At 44.1% G+C, this 24,996-nt stretch overlaps 1 protein-coding gene across 7 annotated transcripts in view; it reads right to left on the reverse strand.

The window, feature by feature from the left end:
• SGMS1 (sphingomyelin synthase 1) overlaps positions 1 to 24,996 on the reverse strand; it is a 262,265-nt gene that overhangs the window by 127,548 nt on the left and 109,721 nt on the right. For all 7 annotated transcript variants that reach the window (XM_034662373.1, XM_034662374.1, XM_019794256.2 and 4 more), the window contains 2 exons: positions 16,371 to 16,412; positions 9,997 to 10,139 (listed from right to left, as the gene is read on the reverse strand). The gene's annotated coding sequence lies outside the window, so the exon portion shown is untranslated. The remainder of the gene's footprint in view (positions 1 to 9,996; positions 10,140 to 16,370; positions 16,413 to 24,996) is intronic.

The raw sequence follows: 24,996 nt of genomic DNA on the forward strand, positions 1-24,996 counted from the left end.
TGCAAACATCTTTGGGACAAAACGAATGTCACCTGAATCAATGCAAGACAGTCTTACACTCTGTGCACTTCTACCTTCAACAAAAAGGGCTCAATGGCCAGTGCCAAGGAAAACGATTAGTCTATGTGGTCCCCTTGGCGAACCCTCAGCCTACACACTGACTTCTCAGTCACTCTCACAAACTTGTTCCAAGGGGGGGGGGCAACACTGTAACATTAATTGTTACACTCAACTAGTCCTCCTTGCCACTGAAATTCCGTGAGTCTGCCTAGAAAACCCCACAACCAATCACTTTGGTCCGGAGTCTAAGAATGAGCATCACGGCGACTTAACAGTATTTAAAATCAAAGTCACAAAACCATCAACAGCACATTGGCTGACAAAGAGTTTATCCAAAAAGAAGAAAGAAAATTTTTTTCTTTATTCTAAGCAAGAAGGAAAAACAGCATGTACGGACTCAAATCATGATAAGAACCCCAAAATCCGGCCGGACTTCGAGGGACATCAGCAGTGGCAGTCCCTCGCTGTCCTCCCTGACGGGCTGTGGGAGGCGTGGAAGAGATGGCTCAGGACCAGTATCTCCTCCCCAAGCCCACGGGGGGCCTTCCTTTAATCCGATACCAATTTAAGGTGTCGTTATTCAGACTGAAACAGGACAGCGCCCCCAATGACCCCAGCAAACTGCCTTTTCCCAACCCCACATTCACAACACAGCGAATGAGCCGGAGTCTCTGGAGGGGACAGAGGACACACTGCCCTGACCCTGGTCTCTGTCACTGCGGTACACTGGAAGCTACGCCTTCTGTCGCCTTCTACACAATCTCGGCACAACTCTTCTGAAACATCCCCAATAAAATGAGAACAGGAATATTTTTAAAGCAAAGTGATTTTTAAAAATCTTTACATAGAGAAAAGGAAAAACAGAAAGGGTAGTTCCTGAAAAGTTCTTTCTTAACCTTCTTAAGAGGCCTGAGGGAGGGGGACATAAACTTGGGGCTCTGCGAGCTAAGCAGAGAAAACAATCTCCCTCCCTCCCTCCCTAGGACTTCGGCTTTCGAACACACACAGTTCAGTCCTCACACTCACAATGTGGGACACATTTTGCTAGGAGCTGGGAAGCTTCTTGAGAGAAACAAAAAGTTCTCTTTGAAGCCACGTGGGTGGCAGAGAGCACAGGTGTGGCTGTCACGGATCTGGCTTTGACCCAGCGGTGTGCGCTCGAGCACGGCTGTGCCTGCTTTCCTGGATCTGGAGTGAGGACATCGGGGCCTCTGTCTTCCTGCCTCCGAGAGAGCAGGCTCATGGCCTCCTCCTTCAGGTCCTTACTGGGAGGTGACCTTCACACTGCGGCCTCCCCTGCCCTCCCGACACAGCGCTACGGGGCACCTCTCACACTCGCACGCGTGCCCGCTCCCATCCGCCCCTCAGCCGTAGCCGGGCCAGGACCCTGACCATCATCCAGCACCCTGCATTCCACTTGTTCATCTGCTTCGTCCACAGTCTTCCTCCCACTAGGCCGTAAGCTACACCGTGTAAGTTTGGGTTTTTGGGTTTTTTGTGTAAAGTGGTTCAGGGGCGCCTGGGGGGCTCAGTCGGTGAAGCGTCTGCCTTCAGCTCAGGTCATGATCCTGGGGTCTTGGGATCGAGTCCCACAACAGGCTCCCTGCTCAGCAGGCAGTCTGCTTCCCCCTCTGCCTCGGCCCCTCTGCCCACTCGTGCTGTCTCTCAAATAAATAAATACATAAAATCTTAAACAAACTAACAAACAAAACTAAAGTGGTTCACTACCTCAAGTATCTAAAGGAGGGCCTAGAATGTAAAAGCGACACCAAAAATTGGTGAATGAAGGAAGCTCTTGGAAGTCCTTGAGGTCCCAGGTTTTCATTAGCGACAGAGTCCTGAGGACATGAACCACACGCTGCAGATAGTGCTACCTTCAGAGAAGAGACGATCTGAACTGTTAACAGAGTATTTTCTAAATAAAGCAAACAGCAATGTCAGAGATGACACAGGATAGCTGATTATGCAGCAAGGAGTACAGAAGAAACAACCTCTATACGCCCACGGCGGTGAGATCGCTCTGGGTTATCCTGCCCGATGAGACTAGGAACTTTACAGGCTCTTCACAGGAAACAAAGTTGACGAGAGCAATGAGTTTCAAAACAGACTCTGGACTGCAAGTGGATACCCATTACCTGCTCTCTACCCCTGGCTACTCGCCCCCAGTCACTGGGCCCCATCACTGAGAAAGATCACTCAGTCGGTTTTATTTTATTTTGATTCGCTCATTTTGACAGAAGGGGAAACCCACAGAATGTGAGAATGTCAGGACGATAATCGTGCCTCCAAATATTTTTTTAGTAGTGGCTTTTCTGACTGTGTAGGGGTTTGTAAATGAATCCATTAATAATTAACATTTTTCCACCAAACGTGTTGGAAGAAAAAGACTCTGTAAGTTAGCTATTACTTACATAATCTTTGCTTATATTTTGGTTTCTTTCTCAAACTAATACAGGTAGAAATAGATATATACAGTCAAAACAAAAATACCCAACATATCTTTCAATGTGATATAAATAAATTATCAAAGGAGTGGTTCAGGATTAAAAACCCCTGCATAAAAAGCAAAAAGATTGATCCACATCAAAAAGGCTTTCTTCATTTTACTAGAGGATTTCTTAAGAAGTCCTTTTTAAATTAGTGAACTTTCCTTGTCAACCTAAATTAATTCCATTTATTAAAAATATCATTGATATAATTTTCAGAAGTGCATTCACTACATGAAAAATACAACTGAAAAGAACGAGAAAACTGGGAAAAGTCTATGTTATCAAACCTTGAGCAAAAAGTAATAAATAGTGAATGCTTTGGATTAAATAATCTAAAAGCCTAAAAATATTTATAACTTGGGTCACAAACCATTTTCCTCCCTAGAAACCATTTCCACCAATGCCAATTCAAAGTAAACATTACAGTATGTTAAAAACAGCCATTTCTTCGTGACTAAATGTGAAGATCCGTTATGCACACGTATTTTATAAAATTAAAATTCCAAATCAGTTACTAAAAAAAACACAATAAATATGAACTCCTCTCAGCCCTTCAAACATTAATGTTAAAATTTCTAATCATAACTGTCTTGTGTAAAAGTCTACGGCTAGTAATGCGGCTGGCATACTGACCATGCTATGTTTCCGCTTCTTCTCATGGCAATTATTTAAAGCACACAATTCTTTTCCAAGACTTCGAAGTACATATCTGTACTGGGCAATTGTCACCCCTACTCTGATCATCGTAACCTGAGCTTTCTACCACTTTAAATCAACTTTTACTCCATCCACCATTTGCTTAGACCCGTAAGACACGCTTAAACAATTATTCACGAGCTTGCGTCATGCCAAAGATATCACTGTTTCCAGGACACTGTGACCCTCTGCGGCAATGCAGACTTGGGGGGGGGAGCAGGGAGGGCTACACGCACTAGGTTAGTAACTCAGATGGCAGGTCCTTTTCTGCAACATTAATCCAGGACGGGATTCTCAGAAACAGAAGATTAAAGTTCACAACACGGTGTGTGACTTCTTTGGGGTCCCGAGCGGTGCACATGCAGGTTACACACTCCCGTCAGATGGCAATGCTTCCTGCCGTCTACACCGCTGCCTAGGTTTACTCCAACAGTACAGAGCCAACTGAATTTTCAAATCCTAAACCCGATCCCGCAGAGCTGTGCACTGTGTACAGAAATCATAACATTCAGAATTTCTTCTTGAGATTGATTTCTTGTTCACATCACCGGCATAGTCTACTACTTGCAACTATTTTCACTTACAAATCATATTCCGCTAATTCAGAATCAAGCAAAATAACGCTGAATAAAAGGATCGATGTGTATCAGAGCCTCTCAGGACATCACCAGGAGGACCCATGGTGGATATCATAGTTACTCGGGGAACAAAGCTTACTTGGAAGGGTAAAATTCTATAATACAGTAAAACATTAGACAGCTAATTAAATCGATGAGCAAAAAATGAATATCATTTCAAGAAGTAATGTCTCAAAGACATCAAGGTCTACCCAACTCAGAAAGTATATTACAAGGTATTATTCTCCACCTCATTCGTGACCTAATCCGATGGTGTAGAGCAGACACCCAAAATAAAAGGAGAAACTGGGCTTATACCTAAGTTTTTAGCAATTTTTTGAGCTCTGCCCCAAATGTCTTCCCACTTCATCTATTAGAAGCACCTACTAAAGTGTGCCAGGGTGGCTCAGTGGGTTAAGCGTCTGCCTTCAGCTCAGGTCATGATCCCAGAGTCCTGGAATTGAGTCCCGCACAAGGCTCCCTGCTGAGCGGGGAGTCTGCTTCTCCCTCTGCCTGTTGCTCCCCCTGCTTGTGCTCTCGCTCTCGCTCTCTCTCTCTCTTTTTCTCACTCTGAAATAAATAAATAAAATCTTAAAAAACAAAACAAAACCAAGCACTACTAAAAACAAACCAATGAAACCAGACCTTTCCTTTCTGCAGAATGACACAACAGACACCTTAAACCACCCCTGCCCAAATAAAAGTAACTAAAAAGAAGAAAATACAACATCTTTTTAAATGCACTGGTGAGGTGACAATAAAGTAAGAGACAGAAGTACGAAAGTGCCAAAACCAGAACCCAGTCACACTGACTTTCCATCACGATCCTTACGTGGACCAGGAGAGGACATAAACCCAGACCACTCAGCTGTGAGTGGAACAGGTCCTTGCATTAAGCTGGACCCCACACAACTGTGCCTCGGGATATGGGTGATTTCTTTTTAAAGTGAGTATATTTGGGGTGAGGGGTGGGGTGGAAAATCTCCCTTGAGAATTCATAATCAGCAACTAGTACTCTGTGGATTTGTGGTCCAAACTCAAAAAATCGCAAGCAGGAATTGAACTGATGGTGCTACAGATACCTGACAGAAGCCAATATAAATACTTCGATCTGGGCCTTAAAGAACTTGCACAGCTAAAACTTCCAAGGAACATGAGCTCTCAGTCCATAAATCATCAACATGCAAGAAAATACGTCACCAGGAGTGAGTGCCGACACAGGCAAATGAGTCAGATCTGAAAAGACGTCATATACTGGAACTCAAATGCTGGAAGGCAACATAAAGTAAACAGATTTAATGTATCTCAATAAATAAGGAAGTTTGAAACGGAGTAAAATTTTATTTAAAATATATTACCACACTGACTTCAGGAGGGACCAAAAATAATGGTTAAAAATTTAAAAATTAAAAAAACATTATTTATTAAGCACCAATGTAGTAGGTGTNGAGGGGTAAAAAAAAAAAAAAAAAAAAAAAAAAACGAAATACATAAAATTTAAAAGTATAATAATCCCTTTTTTTCAAGGATAGTCTAAACAGCAGATTAAAGATAGACTGAAAAGAAAATGGTGAACCAAAAGACAAAAGCAAAGACACGGTCCAAAATCATACACATAAGGACAAAGACAACAAAAATAAAAAAGGGACACAGACTGGGAAGTGAGAAAATCTAACCTATGTCTTACGGAGTTTCTTGTTGAAGAAAAGAATAAAGAAATGAGGAAGAGGCATTATTCTAATAAATAATGATAAGGCTTTCCTAATATCAATCTTCAGACTCAGAAAATCCAGAAAGTCATCATCAGGAAAAAGAGAAGGCAAGGAAAGAGAGCTCCCCTCTTAGATGGAAGAAACCACAACTACCAAAGACAAAGCAGAATCTTTAAAACAGCCAGAAAGAAAGAGAGCTGAGCTATTTAAACTGGACTTGGAACATGACAGGGGAGTTAAGCAGACACAAAAGGAAAGGAACAAGTCTTCCACAGAGCAGCATGAGCAAAGGCATAGAAGGAAACAGAAACAGGTACTGAAGATTTCACAAACGGTCAGGCTCAGTCTCACGCACCACATCACTCTGACGACAAGAGCGTCTTCCCACTGTCCACATCAAGCCTAACATAGAAACCAGTCTCCTAGGGCCCCTAACAAGTTATAATGACCATCCTTTGCTGACCCCATCCCTAAAGTTACCTTCCACCACCAATGCTTGTAAGGCTAGCCCTCTGTCTCTCCTAACCTTGGAACTTCTGAGGCACATCTATGAAAACCATGAACTTCCAAGCAGGTCAGTCTATGGGAATTCCAACTGGAGGGATTACGTTAAGTCCAAATCCAAGAAGCAAGGTGTGCCTGCAGCAGATATTAGGCAGAAGGGAAACCTGAAGTAACACTGTGTGAATGTGTATTTTCCTTCTCTTTGTCAACCTCCCCTAGGTTCTCTATGCCATCGTGACTCTCAGTCCTTCCTTCCTGAAGCAAGAGTCCTTTCTTTAAACAAAGCATTGTGGAAGTTTAGTACATAAAACATACAAAAGCAGGGCTGTGGGTTGATGGGACAGTAAGGAGGTCAAAGGCCTTGTCCCTCCACCCTCAGTCCTAACCCAGCCCCCCCTCCCAGGCACACTGGAATCCCAAGGGCAGTAAGGAACTGGGTCTGGAAAGCAGTGGGCTGGTGGGGATGGTGATGGTGATGACGGTGATGCTGATAATTTAACTTACTAAGGACATCTGGAAGAGAAGAATAATAAGGAACAATGCATTACAGTCCCCACCTCACGTCAGCCTGCTCTGGGTGGAGGGCTTCTACTAACTGTTCATCTCAGCTATGAGCACCGCAGCTGGGAAACTCCAATCCCGAGGAGCACAGAGCTCTCTGGTTCACAAGCCATGCTGGCACTACACTGGGAATGTCTCCCAGGAAACTGCAAAAGCAGCATCATTCAGGGGGCCTGTGGCTTCCTCGGGTTGGTGCAGCTGTCTGACCTAGGGTTTAACCCACATGAAAGAGCCAAAGAAAGGGGGGGGATGCTCACTTAACTAGTACATGAAGCACTGAATACATTAAGCAACTAGGAGGGTGTAAGTCTGCAAATCAGAATTCGAGAAGTTTCACCTACGTATGGAGACACTAGTTACTTGTCAAAGGTGGGTCACTTCTGGGGCGCCTGCGTGGCTCAGAGGGTTAAGCGTCCGACCCTTGATCTCAGCTCAGGTCTTGATCTGAGGGTTGTGGGATCGAGCCCTACCCTGGGCTCCGCACTAAGTGTGGAGTCCGCTTGTCCCTCTCCCTCTGCTCCTCCCCACTCGTGCTCATGCACAAGCTTCTCTCTCAAAAAAAAACCAAAAACAAAGGTGGGTCACCTCAATGAAAGAAAAGCAGGTTTCAAAGCATCCAGGTCAAAAGAGAACGTCCCGTGCTCCCTTTATGCAGGGCATTCGTCCCGGGGAACTTACAAGTCATGTTCATTGTATAATGTGGCAGACGTTCCCCGGGTTTTCTCATCACCGAGTCTTAACCATCATTAGTCATTTTACAGGATATATGAAAACTATTGGCAATTATGTTTATTTTAATACTCTGTCCTACCACAGTGGCCTAACTTGGAGAGGTACTGACTGAACGGAGTAAGGATCAGGTCTATCAGATATCAGGGTGGAATAATTTCTGCTACTGCCCAGAGAGAATACTTTGTAGCCACTTTTCAGCATGTTGTAAAAGAAAATTTTGAAACATGGGGAAAACACCGAAGTTATAAAAGTAAAAATGGATCTAGAACACTATCATTCTAATTCTGTACTTGCTAAGAGGTGTACTCACATTCATAAGAATAAAACCTAGAAGCATCCGCACCAAACCTTATCAGTGGCTCCCTCTGAGTCATGGTGTGCACTTCACTGTCGGAATGTGTTCAGTGCTTACCAAACTTTGTGTAATACCAGGGAAAAGGCACGTTTTAGAACAAGAAGAAATTTTACTCACAGCAACATTGCTGCTATATACCGGAAATTTTGAGGTCTGCAGATTTCGTAAATTTGGGGATTCCTATATGAAGGCCGGAGCTGCCCTGACCTGTGTGGCCAAACTCCAGGCACCGTGGCTTCGGAAGGGACAGAAGGAAGCTCATGCCTCTGCTCAGGGGACTCGCACCTCGTTGCCACGGGCAGCAGGCCCATGGGATATGGGTGCCCAGAGCAGACACTGCTCCCAGCCACTCAGGGCTGGCTCGGTGCACCGTAAACCATGTGGCACAGGCTCCCCAGCGCGAGCACCGGCAGCATCGAGAAGCCTCCACATCTGTGAGGACAAGGCTTATTTAACCGTATGTTGTAGGGCTGCCCTTGTATTAATGCAAAGCATAAAAAAACCTCTTGGACGCGGCTGCCATATAAACGTCCCCGCGGTGTGTGATCAGTGAGGCAGGGTCATTGTCAAAAGCAGTGTCCGGGAAATCAAACCACTCTGGGTTCAAGTGCTGACTCCACTGGCCTCTGACGGCCCAAGGCCAGGCAAGCTTCCTGACGTCACAGCCACAGCTGAGTCCTGCTCCAAGAAGCCAGACCACACCTACCGCCCAGGCTTCTGGTGAAGATTTAAAATACGTATGGGTATACAGAGCGTCTGCTAACTAAATAAAAATATCTGAGAAGCCTAAATACACAGATTTTCACATCACGTAGCCCACTACTGAAAAATAAAGTGGATTCCATTTATTCTCAAACTGACTCAAACTTCAAGCTCGCAGCCTCCGGGGCAACTTCCCAGCTGTGCACACAGACGTGACCCCTCAGCCAACACCACACACTTGAATAGACGGGTCTACACTCTGAAGGACCTGGGCTCCGAAACACCTCTGTGAACTGCACAAGACGACTTCCGGCAAAGCGGCGTATCTCGGCTACGTCACCTCCACTAACCCTGTCCTGGAAGGTTCTGGGAGACGGGGTGCGTCAGAAACACGCAAGCCCACTCCTCCACCTACACGTGCCTCGGCATCAACTCACAACTTATCCACGAACACAGGGGAGCCGACATTAGAAAAGGGACATTTTTCATCCTGTCTCAGACCAATACTATATTCTCAGTAAAATTATGAAACAATAACTGTTGAAAATATTAAATTTTAATAAGCTCATTCAATGTTGTAAGTGTGATCATAAACCAAACAAGAATCCAGGAAATGGAAACAAGCAGCAGACACTGGTGGAAAAAGTAGAGTAGAAGAGTTATAAGTCCACAGGCACTAGGGTAGTTTTCAAATCCTGCTTCAAAAAGGGTAGACAGCATGGGACAGTCTCCATAGAGCAGAGTGTGAGACAGACAGACTGTCGAACACCATGTCTGCCAGGCGCGCTTTGGGAAATCGCAGCCGGCCCTGTAACCACTTGGACCCTCGGTATCTTCATCTAGGAAAGGAGACTTGTTTAATGTTCCCATGATGGTGTGATGATCAAAGACAAAAACTTGGCCCCACGTACATCTCTAGTGTTCTAGATTGGTAGATTAAAAGGAAAACAAAAACTTTAAGGATCAAGGTGACACATCCATGACATGGCCGATTCCATAAGAAGAGCACCAGCGTATCAAAAGACATCCAGTGAAGGTCACGGGATAGGAAATAATGCGAGACCCTGACCTTGACGATAAGCACTACTGAGGCGATAAGAATTAAAGGCTAATAGCAAGGAAATGAAGTAAGCACTTCACAGTATAACTGTGGGGGAAGGGCCTGTCAAAGCAGGTCAAAGTTCAAGACTCCCAGGGCATCAGTCAGGGTAAGAATAAAGCCAGGAAGGAACAAATAAAGCTGATTCGAAGGTCACGCCCTCGCTGAGCTTAGATACTGGCCGCCCCATTCCCAGAATCAAAGGCAGGCAGGTCTCTGGCTACAGTTTGTTACCACTCTGATCCGCCCAGAGTTGCAAGATGTCCTTATGGTCCTTCTTGTCCTTCAGGGAACAGGAAGGGCCCCGGAGAGGCTGCGTCAGAGCTGCTCTAGGAGTTAAAACAACAGCCCCCTCCTCTGTCAAGTTGTTCTTGAGGCCAGAAGGTGAGTGACATTCTGCGGCTCTGGCTGACAGGGGACAGCAGAAGGGGCCATGGCAGGGTCAGCCCAGGCTCTGGCTGTTACCTACCTCCCACAGCTGCTGTTCTGCATTTATCGACGGGCTCCTACGTTCCTCTCACGTACGCTTCCTCAGGCAGGGTCTTGTCTCTTTCTTCATGACGCTCCCAACCAGATGCTTTTGTTCAATCCCCAAAAATCTCAATGATGTCCCTGGAATTAAGGAGCAAATTAAGCTTAGCCACCATGAAAATGGAACCATAAAACCCTAAAGCTGAGAGACACTTTATCAGCCAAGGCCACGTCACTAGAAGTGAACACACAGAAGTGTCAGACTGGAAACAAAAAATTCACAACTGGCCTTCCCCAACTTCCCACCCTCCTCTTTCCTTTCTTCCTGTTTATTAAAGCTTTTTTTTTTTTTTGCCAAAAATATACATAACATTAAACCCCATCTTTTCTTAATTGAAAACTCAAGTCTGTAACTCTCTATGTCATAGAGCCATTTCTCTTTTTATCAGTTTATCTACATTCTTTGTCAACAAATAACTGATTTTCACAAATTAACTGCATCAACTTCAGTATGAAAACAAAGGGTAACTGGTGCTACCCTCTTTACAAGTCGAAGAAAGGTGGTCACTTCTCTGACGGGAAACCATTACGCTCACGAACGACAGCTCTGCTGGTTACATAAGTGTAAACGGGCTTCTGCATAACCAGGAAGCTGGAGATGTTTTGCCTCTGACAAAGCACAACGAGCACCTTCATGCAGTCCCTCATCGACAGCTGTCGGTACTTCCACGCGCCAGAATGTGCCATCTAACGGCAGCTCGCACAGGGCACCTTATTGTAATCATGTTTAATCAACAGCATTCTATTTTCTTCTCTCTAGAACCATCTATTAGAAGTGGGTCCTCAACCCTTTTCAGGATCACATAAGCCTTACATCACCGACTAGCTGAGGACAGCGAAGGCTATTCTGACACCACACAAATTTCAGAAAGACCTTTAACTGTCTGAAGCCCATCCTTAGACCTCAGGACAAAAATCCTACAGCCATGTACCAAACAGGGTGGCAGATATCTTGAGCCTACCCAACAGAACTAACTTTGTGAGGAAACAATTCTTGGTCCAAAAGAAACCACTCTTAACAGCCCTGAGGACCTTGTCAGAGCCTAAGGCTGTCCCCCAATTACCCTCTCCTATCCTGTCTGTGAGAAACAGGGCTACACCTGTAAATAACCAAATATAGGTGGTCTCTGGGATACGATGGTTTAAGTTACAACTTCTTGACTTTATGATAGTGCAAAAGCAATACACATTCAGCAGAAGCCATACTTTGAATTCTGATCTCTTCCTGGTCTAGTGATAAGCGGTAGAGTATTCTCGCATGATCCTGGCGGCACCAAGCCTCAGCTTCCAGGCAGCCGCGAGACACATGGGTAACTTACAGCCATTCTGTACCCACACAACCCTGCTGGTTTTCATTTTCAGTACAGTACTGAATAAATTACATGACTCATTCAACACTTTATTATAAAACAGGCTTCGGGTTAGTTCATTTTCCCCAACTGGAGGCTAATGTCAGTGTTCGAACACGTTTAAGGAAGGCTGGGCTGAGAGCTATGCTGTTCAGTGCACTGGGTGTTTCAACTTATAATACTTTCAACTTACGATGGGTTTATCATCACAGTAAGTTGAGGAAGATGTGCACACGACCAAGAAAGCTACTGTCACAAGCTAACTAAAAAAAACTAACAAAAATTAGGCTTGCCGTTTCATTGGCTCAAGAGTATTGAATTAAAGCTTCAGATGATACCAACATACAGTGTAGACACCTGAAGATAAATCAAGGATTTTCCACCCACAAGAAAAGTATACCTCAGGAAACAGGTATCATCTTATATTCAAGATCTCATATTACCAAGAAAAATCTGTTTATTTTGAATTACAAAATAATGTTCCGGAAAGTAACTTCAATCAATGCTAGCCTTACATGCTTTAACAAAAAAGGAAGCAAAGGAAGAGACAGAACACGTATTTCTGGAGGTACATCCTAACAATAGAGTTTATGAGATATCATTTCTTAAAAGCCCCCAAATCCAGATTGCTTTTTTAAATGGTATTTAATATCATGATAAAAAATAAATGATATTTAGTATCATTTAAAAGAGGAACCTGGATTTAGGAGTAATAAATGAACGATACAATGGGGCTGTTTATCTCTGCTTCCCTCGAAATCCCCCTACAATTAAAAATGTAGTAAAGAGAGAAAAAGACAAAAAGTCCTAAGGACAAGGAGAAGAGAAAAGTATATGAGAGCAGCCCACAGACATCAATGGCATTTTGGAAGCTGAAAGCAGAGATGACTGCTGAGCCTAGCAGAGCTAGCTGGAAGCTCACTGCCCAGGAAGCAAACCAAAGCCAGCCAACTGCTCCTGAAAGGCTCAGGAAATGGGGCTGAGGTTCCCCAGAAGGAGAAGGAAGGCGCTGGGAAGAGGGAGACTGGTTAAAAGTCTGCATAAAGAGCAATTAGACCCCTCCCTGACACCATGCACAAAAATTAACTCAAAATGGTTTCGAGGCCTTCACATAAGACCTAACACTAAAAACTGCTGGAAGAAAACACAGAAAGAAAGCTTCATGACACTGGGTTTGGCTATGATTTCTTGGATCTGACACCGAAAGTACAGGCAACAAAAGCAAAATAGACAAATGGCAACAGTCCGTCACAAGGCAGCCTGTCAGTGGGAGAAAATATTCGCAAACTGTATATACAATAATGGGGTTAATACACAGAATACATAAAGAATTCCTACAACTCAACCCAAAGAACAAATAACCCAATTACAAAAACGGGCAAAGGACTTGAAGAGACATTTCTCCAAAGAAGATATAGGGGTGATCGACAGGGATATAAAAGGTGCTCAGCATCACTGATCATCGGGGAAATGAAAATCAATACCACCTGAGATAGCAGCTCACACCTGTTAGTGTCCACAAAGGAGGGAAGGAAGGAAACAACAAGGTGTTGGTGAAGAAATGGAGGAAGGGGAACCCTCGCGCACTGCTGGTGGGAATGCAAACTGGAGCAGCCACTGTTAAAAACAGAACTACTCTACGATCCAGCAATTGCACTACTAGGCATTTACCCAAAGAACACAAGAACACTAACTCAAAAAGATACATGCATACATGCAATATGTTTACTGCAGCATTATTTACAACAGCCAAATCGTGGCAGCAATCCCAAGGGTCCACTGACTGTTGAATGGATAAAGAAGATGTGGTATACGTATACACACAATGGAATATTACTCGGCCACAAAAAAGAATGAATTCTTGCCATTTGCAATGACATGGATGGAGCTAGAGTATAGCGCTAAGTGAAATAAGTCAGAGAAAGACAAATACTACACAATTCCACTCATATGTGGAATTTAAGATACAAAACAAGTGAGAAACTAAAAGAGAGACAAACAAAATCTTAACGGTAGACAACCCACAGATGGTCACTAGAGGGGAGGTATGGGGGGAATGGGGAAACAGGTGATGGGGATGAAGGAAAGCACCTGTTGTGATGAGCATGGGGTCATGTACAGAACTTCCGAATCAGAATACTGTACGCATGAAACTAACAGAACACTATGTGTTAACTACAGTTGAATAAAATATGGGGAAAATTTTTAAATAAAAAATAAATTTAAAAAAAAAGGCATTTGCACACCCAGGTTCCCTGCAGCACTATTCACAACAGCCAAGAGTTGGAAGCAACCTGAATGTCCATCAACAGGTGAACGGAAAAAGTGGTACAGACATAAATGGAATATTAATACTCAGTCTTAATGAGGAAATCCTGTCATGTGCTACAAGACAGATGAACTTTGAGGACATTCTGCTGAGTAAGAGAAGCCTGTCACCCAAAGACAAATATGTAAGATTCCATTTCCATGAGGTATGTAAAGCAGTCAGACTCTTAGAAATCATAAGTAGGACGGTGGATGCCAGACGCAAGGGCAGGGAGGAAGAGGGAGCTCAATCAATGGGTACAGAGTTTCAGTTTTGCAAGATGAAAAAGTTGTAAAGACCTGTTGCTGTTAATAACAATATCAATATAGTTCACACTACTCTACTAGACACTAAAAATAGTTAAAATGGAAAATTTTATGTATTTTGGGCTTTTACCACAATAAAAAAAAAAAAGGTGGGAGGAAATTTTCCTGGATTATCTAGGTGGGTCCAATGTAATCACAAGACTCCTGAAGAGTGAAAAAAGGAGGCAGAAGAGGTCAGAGTAATGCAGTATGCAGTAAGTATTTAACCTGCTCATTTAAAGAGGCCCCTACCTGGAAGGGGGCCAACAGCCAAGGAAGGCAGCCAGCCTCTAGAAGCTAGATCAAGGTACGGAATGCATTTTCCTCTACAGCCACCAGAATGGAACACAACCGGGTAGACACCTTGACAGTGGCCCAGTGAGAACCATCAGACTTCTGACCTGTAGAACTATAAGGTCAAAAACTTCTCTGTTGTTTTAAGCAAAAAAAAAAAAGGGGGGGGATAATTAGAGCCCCAGATCTTTACTGCAGCTGGTAGAGCCAGACAAACCATCCTTATTCCCATGGAACGAGAACAGGATCCTGTTTTTAAAAATAAAATCTTCAGAGGCCAATAAAAATTAAAACATGCTGGCAGATATTAAAGGTTCAACAGTAATAGGAAAATCTCTCAGAAAGAAGAACAAAAACACACAGAGATGGAAAATAGTTCAGAAGGGGCACCTGGGTGGCTCAGTAGGTTAAGTGTCTGCCTTTAGCTCAGGTCATGATCCCAGGGTCCCGGGATCAAGCCCCGTGTAGGGCTCCCTGCACAGCAGGAAGCCTGCTTCTCCCTCTCCCTCTCCCTCTGCCTGCCACTCCCCCGGCTTGTGCTCTCTGTCTGTCAAATAAATAAAATCTTAAAAAAAAAAAAAGAAGAAGAAGAAGAAGAAAATAGTTCAGAAAAGGACGTAAGAAAATGAGAGAATCAAACCAGTAGGTCCAAATCTCAACTTACAAGCTCACAGGAAAGAAAAAAAAAAAAGAGTGGAAAGGAAATTATCCAAGAAGTAGTACAAGAAAATTACCCAAATTGAAGGGCATGAGTTTCAGAACTGGAAGGACCACTGACATCAAAAGATCATAAGAACTATGTCCCAACTGAAAATTTCAGCTTTCTGGGGATAAGGAAGAGTCAAACGTTTTCCAGAGAAACAAAGGAGATCACACACAACCACTGGGAAGCAGAACGGCCTGAGACATTTCAACATAAATGTTACAAAGCTCAGCCAGAAACAAAACACAGTCATAATAAAGCAAACATTAAACATTAATGTATCCACACAGTATAACATGAGGAAACCCACGAAATGGAGACAGGAGGCAGCAGCACATACTGAGTGCTAAACCCTTAGCAGGAAATCAATATGTAAGTCTAAAATTTTAAAAGAGACCAATAAACGGCACTTACAGCATATGGTGTACTATTTGGAAATAGGCAAATGCGAGAGAATATAAGGAAAAGAGCTGGAAAGGGCTCTTCTGGGCAAAGGAGTATTGGCACCGAAGGAACAACAGAGGGTGGCTGTTATAGGATTATGCTTTCTTTTAAAGATTTATTTATTTATTTGAGAGAGAAAGAACATGAGCAGGACATGAAGCAGAGGGAGAGGGGGAGAGAGAACCCAAGCAGACTCCGCACTGCGCGAGGAGCCCGACGCGGGGCCCAATCTCCCAACCCCGAGATCATGATCTGAGCCGAAATCAAGTCAGACACTTAACCAACTGAACCACCCAAGCATCCCTGTTATAGTATTATTTCGACTATAAACAATGTGCATGTAATTACCTCAAAACAAATGAAATACATGAATGAATAGATGCAAGCAAGCAAGAATATTTAACAAAGCCAACCTAAAACCGTCACCCGGTGGAGATCTCCAAAATAACAGCTGTCCTCACACTGGGCACATGGTTACTTACAGCCTGGAGTAAAACTTCCAATTATAGCACCACACACGGATTCCAAGTGTGCTGCACTGCAAACAACTAAAACGGTAACGTGTTCTGGAACATGCTACTGGGTGCTTCAAAAATGTGACCAATAACAGAGACGCTGACGTCAGATACGTGTGTAACGACTGGGAAGAAAATTACTCTGAGGTAGGAAACAGCATGAGTTATAATGCTGTGTGATAGAAATACATGATTATTAAATATACAATATGTGACTAAATTAATTAAATGGTGTAAGTAAGCATTTGGCTATTACCTCTACATACCCAAAACATTCTTTATATATTCAACTTGGCCACAAAAATTGGGGTTTTTTTAATTCTTCCCAGTGGGAAAACATGGGAAACAGAAACCAAGCATAGCAGGTACATAAAGAAATTAAAAATCCATTTACCTGAATCATGTTGCTTTTGTCTGCATCAATCTTCCTTCCAACCTAGAAGAAAATAAGTAAATTAAAATGTAATGAACTGCATATAAGAAAATGAGCTGTTTCTAAGAAAAAAACCTAAAATCCAGGGTAACTACTGTTTACTTCTTGTTCTCTATCCACAGCAAAAACTGTTCTTTCCCACTTCCCAACTGATTTCTGGCTGTCACGGTACAGAGTCAACCTCATCAGGCAAAGCCACACAGAAGGAAGCACGCAAATCCATGGCTACTAAATGCTTGCACACCTGATGTACGCCTTGTATACCTGATGGTAAAGCATGAGGTTTAAATCATACACTTATATAAATGATCTCTTCTCCAGTCAGGCAAATAATTTGCTAATTGTTGATACAGAGAAAGATAAAGAAGCAAGAATGAATTATTTTTCAAACTATAAGAATTACAACTACAGGGTAAAAGGATAGCAACCTGTTTAAATCTTCATTTTTTACCAAATACAACACTAGCAAGCGGACCATCTACAGACCATCTATATGCAAATGTGTATGATCAAAGGGCTTCTAAGTCGTCTTGGACACATGCCCCCTCAGAGGCTTAGACTCGCTTCCTCACTGAATTTCATTAAGAAAGAGCTATCGCCCTTCCACTACATGTGTGAATTATGGTATCTGCAGAAAGAGGGAAAAATTACCTTTTCATTTTCTTAAGATTATTTATTTATTTCAGAGAGAGAGAGAGAGAGAGGGAGCATGCACACGAGCAGGGGAAGGGGCAGAGGCAGACAGAGAAGCAGGGAGCCGGACCAGGGCTCAATCCGAGGACCCTGAGATCATGACCTGAGCTGAAGGCAGACACTTAACCGACTGAGCCACCCAGGCGCCCAGAAGTTACCTTTTTAAAAAATTAATTAACATCTGTATTACCCGCATACAGAAAAATACAAAAATCTTGAGTGGCTCACTTAATTTACCTAAAGCGAACACACACATGCAGCCACCGCTCTCCCCAAAGGTCACTGTCGCCCTGACTTTCAAATACCACACATTAGTTTTGCCTGCTGGGCAAGGTACTGTTATCTAGGCATCTGCCTGAGAGTCCATGAATCCCTGTATCTGGACCAAAATAAAATGCTTTGGGAAGAGAGAAGCAAGTAGTCACTAACTACAAGGAGATACTATCTCAGAAAGATGTGGACACGACTGAGGACAATGTTTTGGCTGACTGGATGGTTGTTTGAGGTCAACCTGCAAGATCTAGAGACTGTAGGACACAGAAGCTATTTTATGATATAAATAGATGAATGTCCCTCTGGCAGTTAGATGAAGGAAGGGGAGCTGAGGGAAGGGAGGTGGGAGATTGGATCTCCTTTCTATAGGTACAAAAACACACCTGTGAAAAAACAGGTAATAACCAAACGAGTCTGTGCTAAAAACTAGACTAAGGTACTGACACATCAACTCATTTGATCTTCCAATTGCTCTGAAGCCTGCAGACAGAGAAGGATGCTGCGTCTCAGAGTAAGGGCGATTCCCCAAGCTTAACAGCAGGGGAGGCAAAACTATTCCTCCCTTTTTTTTCTAAAGATTTTATTTCTTTGAGAGAGAGAGAGCACAAGCAGGGGGAGCAGCAGAGGGAGAGGGAGAAGCAGACTCCCCCCTAAGCATGGGGCTCGATCCCAGGACCCTGAGATCATAACCTGAGCTGAAGGGAGATGCTTAACCAATTGAGCCACCCAGGCGCCCCCAAAGCCATACCTCTTCACGGCTTCTATGCAGGGCTGGAGACACCAGAAAACCAAAAGGAAAATGTTCACAGAAAAAAGGCCAGGCTACTCAGATACAGAGTATATTGTATGGTTCCTGCTCATGAATCATTTAAAGGGAAAAAACCAAGTAATTCACAGTCCACGAAAGTCTTCTGAACTACCAAAAAGTTGACTAGTTCTGTCACTTGTAAAGTAGGCGCACTTATCTTTCTGTGCCTCAAAGGAGAAGTTTCAAAAGAAATCCATACACTTCACAAGGTATAATTTCTGTCATGTTAATTTGTTTTATGCTCTGTATGCTTTTCCCACTGCAGCGGGGGAAATCAAAAGAACATGATGTCCATCAGAAAAAAGTCACAGATGCAGAGGCAAATCGCCACCAGAAAATTACCGAGAAACCTAGGGTAATGCAGCCTTCAAACGACATGCCATACCTGCATGAATATTTATTTCAATCATAGATACTTTCAAAAAGCAGGGAACACAGTTCAAAAGGAGAATTTTCTGTGCTGCTACTTGAAGAGGCAGAGGAAAGACAACATCCAAGAAGACTGGGTATAAGACTTTCTGGGAGGTACTCGCCTACAGGCATGTCGCTCAAAGGGCCTTCCTGCACTCTCACTGGGAAGCACAAATAATGTCAACGACAATAGCTAGGACCGGCAGACACCATACATAAACGAATTAAATGCCTTTACATTTAATCCTAGGAGAACCCTGCAAAGCGGGAAGGCCTTAGGATCCCCAGTCAATCAACGCAGACCCTGGACCCAGAGAGATTAGGTAGCTTGTCCAAGCTTGCAAACCTGTCCAAGGTCACAGTGCGAGGAAGAAGGAAAGAGTTCCCATTAAGTCTACAAGGTACCAAAGACACAGCACAGTTCTGGCTCCCAGATGAAAGCAACTAAGCCTGCTGTTCAATTCAAAATCACTTAATGATTCTTTCACTATTTCCTGGTTTCAAATTGCTTCTGATATGTCCTGAGTAAAGGGTACGGGCATGCCCTCCTCCTGTGAGATGGGGTAATGTCTTGATAGCAAGCAGCTTGAGGACAGAAACAAAAATAGGCCTGGAGGGACTCTTTATTATAGAGAAGCTAATGGTTCAAGCGGCTGAGAACTCTCGGGGGAACTTCTGCATATGGGATCCGGCGCAAGGAGTGCACAACAGAGCTGTAGGCTTCATTCCACACAGACACATGCCCTGAAGAAACACCAGGATGGGGGGGTTCTTTCTGGGACTTGTGAGTAAGCCACGTAACTGTGCTCACCTTGCTCAGTAAAGCATCTGGTGGGGGGGGGGGAATTATCCAAATTACACAGGTAGGGCTGTGGCTCTAACCTTCAGTTGAGACGGAGTGTAGTAAGACAAGAATCTTCGCAGACATTAACGCAGTGACAGGCAGATGAATACCGGGGGGAGAGGGGACAGAATAAGGTAGCCTTCCCTTATTCACTAATGCTGGGTGGCAAGACACACCTTATGTGTTTCCTACTGCTGACCTGCTCTCGAGAAAAACCACACTGGAGCAGAAGGCTCAAAGAAGCAAGGCTGAGGAAGGAAAAGATTCAAATTCATGACATTCTGCAAGGCATGGCCAGCTCCCACTTTAGAGGCTTGTATTTGCAGGGCCAGTCCTCTCAAGCTTATCACTTCCTCCTGGAGCGGCTCCATCTTGGAGGCCAGCCTGAGAGACTGGGAGAAAGATGCTGCCCACGGGACAACCTGCGGAGACAACGCTGAAATCACCTGCCATTGTCCACCACAGACACGTGACCGGAAACGGCAGCGGGCACGCTTCGAGGTTGGCAGCCCCGGCCCAAACTCTGTCATTATAATTCAGTTGTTTCTTCTCAGGGGAAAGATGGTGTGTAATTAGACAAGAATAATACAGAGACCAGTAACAGCACAAGATCAATTTAATTATACTCTTCTACTTTTATTACATTTTTCCATTAAAATTACACTTTATTAGAATAGTAAAGACCATCACAGTTTTTCTCAGTCTCACTCATAAACAGCAAATAAATCTTGGTCTGAGACTACAAAATCCAAAGTACAAAGTAGTGCTTTCTTCCTAATCTCTAACGCTCAACACACACAGTTTAATTGCACGGTTTCTCGGCCTGGAGAAGAACCTCAGCAGTCTCTCAGGAGGGAGGGATTCAGGGGCAGTGCCGGCCCCAGGCATCCAGTCAAGTTTACGTAACCAGAAGGTGCCTCAGGCACCTGCAGACCCCGCCAGGCTGCCTTCTGCTGGTGGCTGGCATCACCCTCTTCACCAGGGAGAACAACGTGGGATTACACTCCAGGAAGGCCTTCATCTGCCCCTCACTGCACCGCATCCCTACTTTTTCCCGGGAAGCCGGAGCTCTGTCTCTGAGCCATTCACTGGAGTGTAAAAGAAAACACAAACCACAAAAAAATCATCCATTAACTACCCTGGCAACTTCCCAACTTGCCTCTCAAAGGGCTTTCCCTTTTCTTCTCTTCTGTAAAGTGCATTTGAATAGGGGAGCTTGGAGGAACAGGTTCATCTGGAAGAAAAGGACAGGCCTGCAAACTGCAACCCACTAAAATGTGGAAGCCAAAGGAGAGCATTTGATGGGGGCGGGGGGGGGAGCATTTTTAGAGAAATACAAGTGCTAGTCATTCCAAAAGATGACAAAGAGTGAAAGCAACCATACTCCAGGAAGTGATGGGGGAAATTAATGGGAACAAAGCAAAATGGTCACTACCGCCCAGAAGCTAATCCTTGAAGACCTGAGTGTGACCTCAGGCTAAAATCACCCCTCCTCCCCTTCCCCAAAGAGGAGGTAAGTGTCTTCCTCAGAAGGAAGAAGGAAAGTACCTTTTCTCCCAGCATTCAGCAAACCTTTCCTGAATGGGATCACAGGGAGATCCAAGAGCAGCTTCTCTGAAGGAGCTCACACAGTTCAGCCAGAAGGAAAACCCATACCACTATTTACACTTCTGTGCGCCAAGTGATACCAGGGAGGCAAATAACATCAACCGACACAAGCGCTTCCCCACCTGGGGCCAGGCCACATTTCCGGCCATTCCACGCATCTTGTTCTAATCCCTGAAACCAGCCTGTGAGACTGACGAATGTCTTCTTGTTACTACTACTACGGGGGTGTAGTAACTGGGACACAGAAAAGGGTCTTTCAAACAAAAGGAATATTTTTTACATTAATTAAATCTTTGGATACTCCTGCTCCCACCCAGGACAGAAAATATCCCGATTTTCCCTCTCGAAAGCTGCCCAGGAGAGTCTCGGGTGTGTAGAACTTGTGCTCAGACACTCACAAAATGAAGAAAGAATTTTCTGACACGGCAGGTCCTGGTATCACCAAAGCCCTGCCCTGCTTTATTGGATGGGGGTCTGGTGGTTACTAAAATGCTGCCCAAAGATGTGCCAACAGAATCTTCCTCAAATGTTACTTAAGCACAGCTCCTTGAGGGCAAGAGCCTATCACACTCTCAGTACCTGAGGCAGACATCGATAATCACCCACAAAATCCTATCGTGTTTTCCTCAAATCAAATTTCTCAGGTCAGTTCACCCACCTTTACTTTGCTCTCTGAGTCATCATTTTCAAAACTGGAGTACGACCCATCTTCAAAAGATCTGTTCGTTGTTAAATGTTTGACTCTGCAGTTCCCTCTAATGTCCTTCCGCTCCCTGCTCCCTCACTTTCAATCATGCCCACCACCAGGCTTAGAGAGAACAACGAAAATCAACATATTTACAATAATACAGGAATTTTCCACATGATCTTTCTTTTACTTAGCAAAAGCATTGTTCTCAAAATATCACATGTGCACCTAGTAAATTCTGGATTGGTAATTACTCCCATCTAATACCTGACTATAATTTACCTTTCATTAAAACCATCTTTACGCAGTTGTTTGTCACTATCAAGAAAAGTTTTAATTATGTAAGGATCAAAAGCTATAATCCTTTTAAAAAACTATCTCAACAAGGTCTCATCCACTGTGGTCCCAAAAGCCTCCCTTTGAAACACCATCTCCCCAACTAGTCAGAAAGTCTCATAAGCAGAGGTTATGTCATACTGACATGGAGGAACTGAAGGACTCCACGAAAACCTGCCCTTTGCTCCTTTGCCTGCTTCTAGAACTTGCACCCCCACTTTACACACGCAGCGTAGTGCAAATAGTGCATGTCCTCCTCGTGAGGGGCCAGGAGTCAGTGATTTCTCAAGAACAGATACATCTACGGAAGGACCAGGAAAGTTGTCATATGCGAATTCCAGCCACAGAGCTAGACTCCATGCCAAGACCCCTGGCTCCAAGGAGTAACACGTGGGCCCTCGTCTTTGTTCTCACGGTTCCTGGATGCCTGAGGGGACACGTACAACAGACCACGATCCTCCACAAAACCCCAGACCCCAAGCTAGGACCGGACTCCCTCTTCTCCTTTCTGAGTCTCTGTCTAAACCTGCACTCTCGCTATACCTTCAATAAACCCTGCTGGCTGGTGTGTGATTTCTATCCTGCGGGCAGCCAGGGGCCCTCCTGACTGGTCCCGGGGGACCCGGCCCGCAGCATCAGTATCCCAAACACGGAGCATATGCAGGCCAGCAACTGCATAAACACACTTGAAAAACAAATCCGAATGCCTTGCCTTTAGAATCTTGTTTCTTTTTAGATATTGAGAATAAATATTTAATGAAAATTAAAGGAACTCAGAACAATGAGAACATTCTAATTTCCTTTTTAAACATTCTGAAGTAGCATTAGGACTTCAGAAGAAACTTCAGCAGGGACCGGCAAAGCAAGCCGCCGCGACAAACTGCCAGTCACGGAAGCGGTCTTTCCTGTTCCCAAAAGAAGCAAAATTGAGCTGACTGATAAGAACACAAGATGGACTAAGAAGAAATCCCCAATCTACTCCAATATAGAAACAGATAAACCTATTAACTCCAGTTCCAAACCAGATTATGGGGAAAGCTTCCCGCTGAGAATCAGCCACTTCCCTCAAAGCGGATGTGGGCGGGCCCGCATCAGGGCGTCTGCGCATCCCCCCCGCCCCGACTTCCGGGGACTCTGCCACGTGATACAGCTCCATACACATAGCCACAGCAGATTGGACCTGCAAGAACACCTGACCACAAGGCAGCCGCTCATAGGCTGGCCAGGAACCTAAAAAGATGGGGCCAGCCAATCAGATGTCTGCCTCAAAACCTGGACTCCAGAAACCCTGAAGGAAGTCACTAGAGAGACGGTGGGGTACAAGGCCAAGAGGACCGCTTAGAGTCTGGGCAAGTGCCCTGGGCCAAGTCTGTCATGGGACGTGCAGACCGTCCCGGGGTGAGCCTGCCCCGGTTTCCACAACCAGCAGATCACCGCCGGCAGAGCTCATGATGGTTACAGACGTTAAACTTGTGGGGAAGGACGTGCTATAGATGCGTGCAGGTGGAACAAAACCACCTTTTATTTTTTTTTTTTAAGATTTATCTATTTGAGAGACAGCACGAACAGTGGGGAGGGGGGAGGGGCAGAGCAGAAGCAGACTCCCCGCTGAGCAGGGAGCTGGACATGGGGCTCCATCCCAGGACCCTGAGATCATGACCCCAGCCTAAGACAGACGCTCAACCAACCGTACCATCTAGGTGCCCCAAAATCACCCTCTTTTAGATCGAACAGCTCACATCACTTGGTAAAGAACCTGACGCCCCTTCTTAAGGAAATGCAGGTTTATTCGAGTTCCTCACTCCTCTGGACTGCAGGTTTCTCAGCTAGAAAATAAGGCCACTTTGGACAAGGGTCTCTAAGTTCTTTGTGGCCTTTAACCTCAGCACAGGCAGCACCTGGCGAATCAACAGGCCCCTTTCCGACCAAGGAGGGCTCTACTGGAGGCAGTGTGCGGGCAGCGCGGGAAACATTCTTTACTATCTGCACTGTCATATGATGACTTCTCATCCGATTAACTGGAATTAATAAATTTTTCTATAAAACTTCCTAAAAGGTGCCACTTTCCAGGCTGTCCCATTTTGGCTGTATATACAAAGAGTATTGGAATTTTTCATGCTGTTTTCAGTTGCTCTGTTTTTCATTTAAAATACCCAATGATACAATGCCCCACCTTTCCCTTAAAGAAACTAAGAAGCAGAGAGAGTAGTATTTGCTTAGTCATTAGCGAGAATATTTATATCAGAAATAGTGCTACCACCTTAACCATATTTTCAATATTCCACTGGGATGGGGTAGCAGTGGGGGGACATGGTACTAAAACCAGACACTGGAAATCCAAATACCTATCTTAAATACCTATCTTGTCACACAGCTTTTAACAAATTAGAAGGGCATTTGTCTCAGGGTCTAAAACTATAAGCATTCAACCAATGAAATTGCTCAAAAAGTAGTTTTAGAATTATGTCAGAAAAAAATGTCCAAGACTTTGAAAGGAACAAGAGAAGTTCCTAGGCATCCCTTCAATGGCATGTTAGACATTGCGCAGTGGGTCCGCTGGGGGTAATCCCAGTCGACAGGGCTATGAGCCTCTGACCCACCGTCCAATTCACAACTCTCTACAACTGGCAGGAGTTCCAAATAATCTTGTCCACAGCAACGCAAGTAAGACTTGACTTCTGCCAGAAAGAAAAGATAACCCAAAACAGTACTTTGTACTGCTCTTTTTCTAACCAGTTTTGTTATCTATTAATAAAATCATTCCCTTTTTTCCCAGTTCCTGAGATTTTCCTTTAATTTCCTCATTGAGTTAAAAAAACTACATGTTCATTTTACATCTAGATGAAACACATTTTTAACTTTTTGAAAATTATTCTTTAGCAGTGATGATCCATTTTAAACATTGTTCCATTATAAACATCTAGAA

The sequence above is a fragment of the Ailuropoda melanoleuca genome, chromosome 6, assembly GCF_002007445.2.
Source record: "Ailuropoda melanoleuca isolate Jingjing chromosome 6, ASM200744v2, whole genome shotgun sequence".
NCBI lineage: Eukaryota > Metazoa > Chordata > Mammalia > Carnivora > Ursidae > Ailuropoda > Ailuropoda melanoleuca.